Source organism: Mastomys coucha, unplaced genomic scaffold (assembly GCF_008632895.1).
Source record: "Mastomys coucha isolate ucsf_1 unplaced genomic scaffold, UCSF_Mcou_1 pScaffold5, whole genome shotgun sequence".
Taxonomy (NCBI): Eukaryota; Metazoa; Chordata; class Mammalia; order Rodentia; family Muridae; genus Mastomys; species Mastomys coucha.
The window spans coordinates 92,267,353-92,275,706 of NW_022196911.1; positions in this window are offsets into that span (position 1 = coordinate 92,267,353).

Genomic DNA, 8,354 nt, shown 5'->3' on the forward strand with positions numbered 1-8,354 from the left:
GGAGAGAGGGAGAGAGGGAGAGAAGCACACAAGAGAGTCCCTGTGCTGTGGGTGGGGGAGGCGAGCGTTGGGTCCTGGGACCACTTCACCCAGTGTGACTTTTTGCTCTAGGGCTTTGAAACCGCGCCAGGGCGTTTTCCAAATGCAAGCCTACCTGTCTTGATCAACAGCTTCATTTTCCATCCGAACACTTCTCTCCTCTTGCCCCCACAGCCCCTTCCCAGCTCTGCAAACTCAGTAAAGGCAAGACAGGGATCCTCTTTCCCATCTGCCTCTTGGTTTGTTCTCCGGAGCCAGGAGATTTAAGGGACCCTGGAAAGCCATCCATCCTTCTCAGGTTTATTTAATATTTCTCGGGCTTCACAAACAGATACCTACCTCTTCGGCAGATGTTGCCTTTTTTTTTTTTTTAAGGCAGTTTATTTCCTAGGCCTCCCAGACTTTTCCCTCGGACCAGCAGAAGCCAGCATAGATGGTGACTTGGAGCTCTAGGCAAACCCACTGTATTTCTTTTTTTCCACGGGTCCCTCAGTGTGGGAAGTACACACGTTTTACTCAGCTGGCATTTAATCCCTTAAACTGTCTTAATACAGAATTCACCTCATGCATTGAATAATCTTATGTCATGTTAAATTGCACTTATTTCTCTCATAAATAAATTAATATAGAACAATTAGATGTGTTATTATAATAATATCATGTATCTTATTAGTTTATTTTCTCTCATAAAATATATAGGTATGAAATAAATTCAATATATTAAAGTAATAATACACAGCTTATTGGCTTGTGTGTTTATTTTCCTCATAAATAAGTGAATATATAATATATTAAAACCACACTATACATCTCATTGGGCTGTGTGTTTATTTCTCCATAAAATATGTCCACAGGCAGTGTTTAACATCTTAAAAATCACAGCACATCAGCCATCTCTACGCTAGCAAAATGAAAGAGACTTATCAGCTGGGGCTTTGATTTCTATGGATAGCCAAACTAGATAATTTAGTCTAATTAAAAATGTTCTTGCAGCTATACTAGGTTGCTAGAAAGATCAAGAATACCAGAAAGCTCTCACTAATTATCCACCTTCCAGGTTTTTTTTTTTTTTTTCCAGAACATCCTTCATCAATGCCAAAAGGCAGGAGCTGCAGAGGAGCTCCATTCAGGGATGCTGGTCTGTAATACCCAGGGATCCCTGCGGTGTCATTTCTGTAGATGCTGGGTTGCTCCATGGCTCAGCAGTACCAGCATTACCTGAGCTAGTTAGAAATGCAAAATCTTAGGCCTCACTCCAGACCTACAGAACCTGAACCTGCAATTTAGCAGATTTCTAAATGATTTATAGGTACATTAAAGTTTGAGAAGGACTGCTAGATTGCTACCTTGCTTTCTGTTTTCTTCCACACTTAAGAATTTTTGAGAGCTGGGCTTGGTGGTACATATAATCCTAGCACTCAGAAGGTAAGAGGACTACATAGTTTAGGCTGTCTTAAAATAGAAAAAGTTGGGCATGGTGACTCACACCTGTAAACCCAGACCTCAGAAGGCTGGGGGACTGCTGTGAGTTTGAGGCAAGACTGACTTACTTAGACTTACATGCATGGACTTCTAGGCCAACATAGACTACAGAATGAAACTCTATCTCACAAAACAAAACCAAAAACAAAACAGGGGAAAGAAAAAAAACCTCAAAAGGGGGGAAGGCTGGAAAGTTAGTTGACTCAGCAAGTAAGAGCTGCTGCTCTTACAGAGGACCTGAGTTCAGCTCCAGCACCCACGCAGCAGTTCACAACTGCTTTGTATTTCCAGTTCCAAAGGATCTGATCGTCCATTTCTGACCTCCACAGGCAACAGTCACACATGTGGTACACAGACACACATTCAGGCAAACTTCTATGCACACAACAATAAAATCAGTAAACCTAAAACAAAACAAAGACAAAACAGAACAAACAGAAAGATAGAAAAAAGGAGAGAGAAAGAAAAACTTTTGATCCACTTTATTTAGCTACTACCTTCCAATTGTTCCAACCTCAGTTGTTCGGAGGACATAGAATCTCCACTACAGCTTGAGGTATACCAGGCTTGCTTTCTCCTGTTAAAATGAAGGGGTGCAGCAGAAGTTCACCCTTACCTGCTTAGATTCATGTATTTCCTGTATGGTAGGGGAATGTCACTTCCAATCCAAGAAATCAGGGCATTCGTCTTTCCTCTTTGGTGATTATTAGAGCAGAGTTGAAATTCTTTTCCCAGGAAACACACAGCCTTTCTGCCTCTGCCCTTTCTCAAATTCACAAATGCCCCTTCTTTAGCGATACACTAAGGAAGAGGCAGAAGAACATAATAGGCAATACTTTTCCAGAAGGGAGAGACACCCATCTTTGTTTTCCCCTCTCAATTTCAAAATCAGGGGATCCCTGTCAATATGGAATTCTTCCCACCTAGCTCTGTTTTCTCTGTTCATCTCCAGGGCCATTCTATCTACTTTATCCTGAGCTTTTGCAGTTGAGCATAAGACACAGGGAGAGCAAGAGTGGTTCCTAGGTAGTGTAGTTGACCCCTCCAGTGGTGGCAGTTGACCCCTCCAGTGGTGGCAGGCTTATTCCATCCTAACTGGGACAGGATTCCTCTTGGGTCAGAACCAACTGTGTGTAGCCTGTGGCCCAGACAGGTTATAAATTGGCTGTGGCTGGAGCGGGAAAGGCCAAGAGCTGCTGGTCAGTCGGCTACGCTCTTTAGTGACTCCTTGCAAGAAGAATGGCTCATTAATACTACAGCGAAAGCAAGAGACTATTAAACTGAGGAATTACTTGCAATCATGATAACCCAGAGCCATTTAAAAAAAAAAAGTTAACTTAAGCCTGGGTAAGTCCCATCCCCTTTGTGGACCTCGGTTTCTCTCTGTGAAATAAATGGAAGAACTAAATGTTTCTAACATAGTCTACATTAGTTTATGGTAATAGTATGTGTATTAGTCTTCCCAGGTGCTGTTGGGAAATTTATTATGGGCTGGGGTTACATGCTCGAAAGTGACCCTTGATGTTTGACGGTAGCCTACCTCCACATTTTTGGTAGGACTATTTTGACAATGTGTAATGTGTAGCTTTACACCTCCAACCATGCTCATGATAATTTATTTACATCCTTTCAATAAGCAAGGCATTAGTTACAGTGTTATGTGCCGGGAGTTACGTATTCATTAAACGTGAGTAATCAGAAATGTCCTGCCAAGGGTTTCTGTGGCTTCCATCCTTTGCCATCTTTCTTAATATTTGACTATGTTTACTATTATTTAAAAAGTTTAGACCGTTTCATTTAAAAAGAACTACTGAAATTCTTCTTTGACATATGGTATAATAGACTTTTATCAGGTTTCTGGGTATGAGAACATAGGTACATGTTAGGAGCTTCCTAAACAGCCCTCCAGAATCCTGATGTTCATCATTCTTTCCAGAACTCTGAGATGTATCATGGGCCCTACTGCATAGCTTCCTGAAATGTGCTGTCAATCAAATGTATGTTCTTGACTTGCTGACAGTGGCTCCTAGGGCCCCTACTTTATCCTTCCTGTCTCCTGTGATCACTACAGATCCCCCACTGTTCTCCCACTGGCCACGCCCAGTTCTCCATTCTCAGTGGTGAGAGGGGGAATTTCAATAGTCTTTCCTCAGAGCATAGATTGAATAGGGAAGGAGTCAGTTCTATTGCAACCTACAGCTCCTGTCACTACCATAGAGAAACCAATTTGGACAGTCATTCAGTTCTAAATTGAGCTTGGTCAAGCATTAAAAATATATCATTATTATCATTATTATTATTCTATAAGTGTGTGTGTGTGTGTGTGTGTGTGTGTGTGTGTGTAGGTAGGTAGGTAGTCAGATCTTATCTTGTGTGGGGAGGTCAGAGAGAACTTTGTTGAGTTGGTTCTTTCCTTTCCCTTTAGATGGATTCTGGGATTGAACCTGGGTCCTCAGACTTTCAAGAAATGGGGTTTTACCCACTGAGCCATTTCACCAGCCCTTTGTCAGTTTTAAAAGAATATTTATCTTTAGTGTGTACCTGTTTGTGCAGGACCCTGCAGGGGTTGGAAGAGGTGGTTCTGGATCCCCTGAAACTGGAGTTACAGATGGTTGGAAGCTGTCAAGCTGTCATGTGGGCATTGGGAACTGACCCTAGTCCTTTGCAAGAACAAGTGCTCTTAACTGCCAAGCCATTTCTCCATCTTTGATCATATACATATGTATATGTATATATATGTATATGTATATATGTATACATGTATATGTATGTGTATGTGTATGTATATGGGCTGGAGAGATAGCTCAGTGGCTAAGAGCATTGACTGCTCTTCCAGAGGTCTTGAGTTCAATTCCCAGCAACCACATGGTGGCTCAAAACATCTGTAATGGGATGTGATGCCCTCTTCTGGTGTGTCTGAGGAGAGTGACAGTGTACTCATAAACATAAAATTAAAATATTCGCCAGGCAGTGGTGGTACATGCCTTTAATCCCAGCACTTGGGAGGCAGAGGCAGGCGGATTTCTGAGTTTGAGGCCAGCCTGGTCTACAGAGTGAGTTCCAGGACAGCCAGGGCTACATAAAGAAACCCAGTCTTGAAAAACAAAAACAAAAACAAAACAAAACAAAATACATCCTTAAAAATATCTATCTATCTATCTATCTATCTATCTATCTATCTATCTATCTATCATCTATCATCTATTTATTATTTTAAGTGTGTACATGTGCACAGAGCAAATATGGCAGTCAAAATACAACTTGTTAGTTTCAGATACTGAGCTTAGATGGTCAAGCTCAGCAGCAAGTACGTTTACTCACTGAACTATCTTGCCAGTAAGTCCCTTGATCAAGTTTTGATAATCTTTCCAAAGTATATATTTTGGTCAAAAAGATTACATTTGACTGGGTGTTATGGCTCATGACCCTAGATCTACCACTTGGGAGGCAGAGGCAGGCAGATCTCTGAGCTTAAGGCTAGCCTGTTTCAAGACAGCCAGGTTTACACAGGGATACCCCCTCCCCAATATACCAAATCAACTGAATCTATTTATTGGTTTATTTGTTTATTTATATATCTATTTATTTTGAGACAAGGTCTTACTATGTGGCCCTGGCTGTCCTGAAACTCACTACGTAGACCAGGTTGGCCTTGACCTCACAGAGATCTGCCTGTCTCTACCTTTCAAGTGCTGAGATTAAAGGCTTGCACCACCAATGCCTGGCCATTTTCTTATTTTATTTTAGTATTTTATTTGCATGTATGTTTTGCCTGCATCCATGTCTAAGCTCAATATCTGAGACTAACAAGTTGTCTTTTGACTGCCATATTTGCTCTGTGCACATGTACACACTTAAAATAATAAATAGATGATAGATAGATAGATAGATATTTTTAAGGATGTATTTTGTTTTGTTTTTGTTTTTGTTTTTCGAGATTGGGTTTCTCTGTGTAGTCCTGGCTGTCCCAGAACTCACTCTGTAGAGCAGGCTGGCCTCGAACTCAGAAATCTGCCTGCCTCTGCATCCCAAGTGCTAGGATTAAAGGCGTGTGTGTGTGTGTGTGTGTGTGTGTGTGTGTGTGTGTGTGTGTGTGTAGTGCCCTCCAGAAGCCAAAAGAGGGTCTTGGATCCCCTGGAACTGAAGTTATAGATGGGTTGTGAGCTAGTACACAGGTGCTGGGAATTGAATCTAGGTTCTCTGGAAGAACAGTCAGTGAAGCAAATGGTTCATATCTTCAGCTATCATTTTCTTACCAATGTTCACAGTATTGCGATTTGCACTCAGTGTCTCAGGCAGACCAGGAAAGTGCTCTATAACTATGCTACACTCTCAGCTGCGAATAAGCCTAATCAAGTAGAAAATTATTTTAATTCTTCACCACAAGTTAAGCTTTGCTTTCAGAACTGTCTCTATTGCTATTTGATCATGGGCCCACAAAGTCATTTACTCCAGAGAATAGTTCAGCCTGCATCCTACTAAACTCTCTTACTCCACCCTTTAATTCTTTTTTTTTTTCCTTTTTTGGTTTTTTTGAGACAGGGTTTCTCTGTGTAGCCTTGGCTGTTCTCGAACTCACTCTGTAGACCAAGCTGGCCTCAAATTCGAACTTGGGAGGCCTCGTGCTAGGATTAAAGGCATGTGCCAGTGGGGCGGTGGTGGCGCATGCCTTTAATCCCAGCAGTTGGGAGGCAGAGGCAGGCAGATTTCTGAGTTCCAGGCCAGCCTGGTCTACAGACTGAGCTCCAGGACAGCCAGGACTACACAGAGAAACCCTGTCTCGAAAAACCAAAAAAAAAAAAAAAAAAAAAAAAAAAAAAAAAAGGCATGTGCCACTACTGCCCAGCTCCATCCCTTAATTCTAAGCCAAAGACCATTAAGAAAGGAACAACCCCCTCCCTAGAAAACTTTCATTAAATATTTGGAAAATTAAGTATTTCTTTTCTGGGGCTGGAAATATGGCTCACTGGCTGCTCTTCCAAAGGACCTGGGTTCAACTCCCAATCACCCACATAGCAGCTCTGTAATTCCGCTTCCATGGGATCTGACATCCTCATACAGACATACATAGAGGCACAACACCCATGTTAAAAAAAAAAAAAAAAACTTTTCTAATACACAAACTCAAACCTTTCTGCTGCAATTTTTGTCTTTTGTGTTCTTTGTTAAGTGTTAGGTTTTAATTTTTAAAACAAAACCTAAAATAATACAAAACAAAAATTGCTTTAGCTTAGAAGAAAACTGTCTGCCTAAATAGGGCCAATCCTCTCCATTTTCAATGAGATTTGCATATGATACAATGTATATTATGTAATATATGGTGATATGTTACATAAAAGAGCGTACACTGTTCTCCTATCTCCTATTTCCATATTTTAATATGCTAGTCATATTAAAAAGCAGAAGACTGAATCACACTGTTTCAGAGTGTGCGTGTAATGTTATTATCATACATCTACGGAATTCTCTGTGGTTGATATTTTCTTGTTTGCTTTAATCCTACTAACACTGCGGCGGAGAAAGCCATATTAAACCCATTCTTCTTCTTCTGAGGCTGAGACTTAGAGGAGTCAAGGAGCTTGGCCAGAGTCCTAATATTAAAAAATGGCCAAGCAAGGACTTGAACCCCAGTATTAGATGCAAAGTCTAGGACTCATCTCAGTAATACCCACCACTTGAAGTCTCAGCCAGATTCATGACATTCGAATGAGCTCACACGCTGAGGAGGGACAGTGGGTCCATGCTGCATTCCCTCACGTGTGGCAGCACCAAGATGCTGCTTCCTACAGAGGGGAAAAAATGACAACCCCACGTATTCTTCTTATTCTGAAGTGCCAGCCTTAGATGTTGAGTTTTGCCTCCTAACATTTGGGCTGGGGTGAGCACACAGATATGCTGGAGGTCTCATGATAGGATTGTTATATTGATTCTGCTAACTCCCCCTGCTTCTCAGCTTAAGAAGCTTCTTCAACCAAAAGGACCAGTCTGAGATGAATACTTTAAACATATTCTTCAGGTCAGACTGGCTCCCCTCTCTATAGTCTTAGCATTAGGACCAGAGCCCTCAAATAATTTTAGGCCAGCCATTATTAGGACTCATCTGTAAGGCCAGCACTAGGGAGGTGGAGACTGGAAGATCAGGAGTTCAAGACCGCCCGCAGCTACACAGGAAGCTCAAGGTGAGCATGGGCTACAGACAAGCCTGTCTTAAAAAGAACAATGACAGCAGCAGAAAAGGATAAAGTCAGATCTACACATACCTATATTCTATATGTGTCTAAGCACATCAGATACAGTAGGGAAGCAACTTTGTTTCATTTTGGATTTTAGATCCTCTCAGACCCTCAGAGGAATTTCAGTAGACCTGTTAGAAAATTTTAGTCCCAGCATTGAGGAAGTGGAGGATATTTTAATTTGAGGCCAGCCTGATCTACAGAGTGAGTTCTAGGACAGCTAGGGCTACACAGAGAATCCTTGTCTTGAAAACCAACCAACCAACCAACCAAAACCCCTAAAAAACAAAACCAAAACCAAAACCTGAGGAACACCCCCAATCCAAACAAACAAACAAGCAAACAAAAACAGACAAAAGGAAGAAAGAAAGGAAGGAAGAAGGAAAGCAAGAAAGAAAGGAGGGAAGGAAGAAAGAAAATTCTATATTCCACAGTACTTCAGCCAATAAAGCTGTGAGGGAGAACTGGGAAGCAGAGAGATTGAACTGCTAGCTTTCCAGCCTTTTCTGTGGGAACTTCAAGAGCCAGCAGGAACTTTGGAAAGTTGAGGCTTTGTTTTCTGTTTCTTTCTTCTTCTTCTTCTTTTTCTTCTTTTGTTTG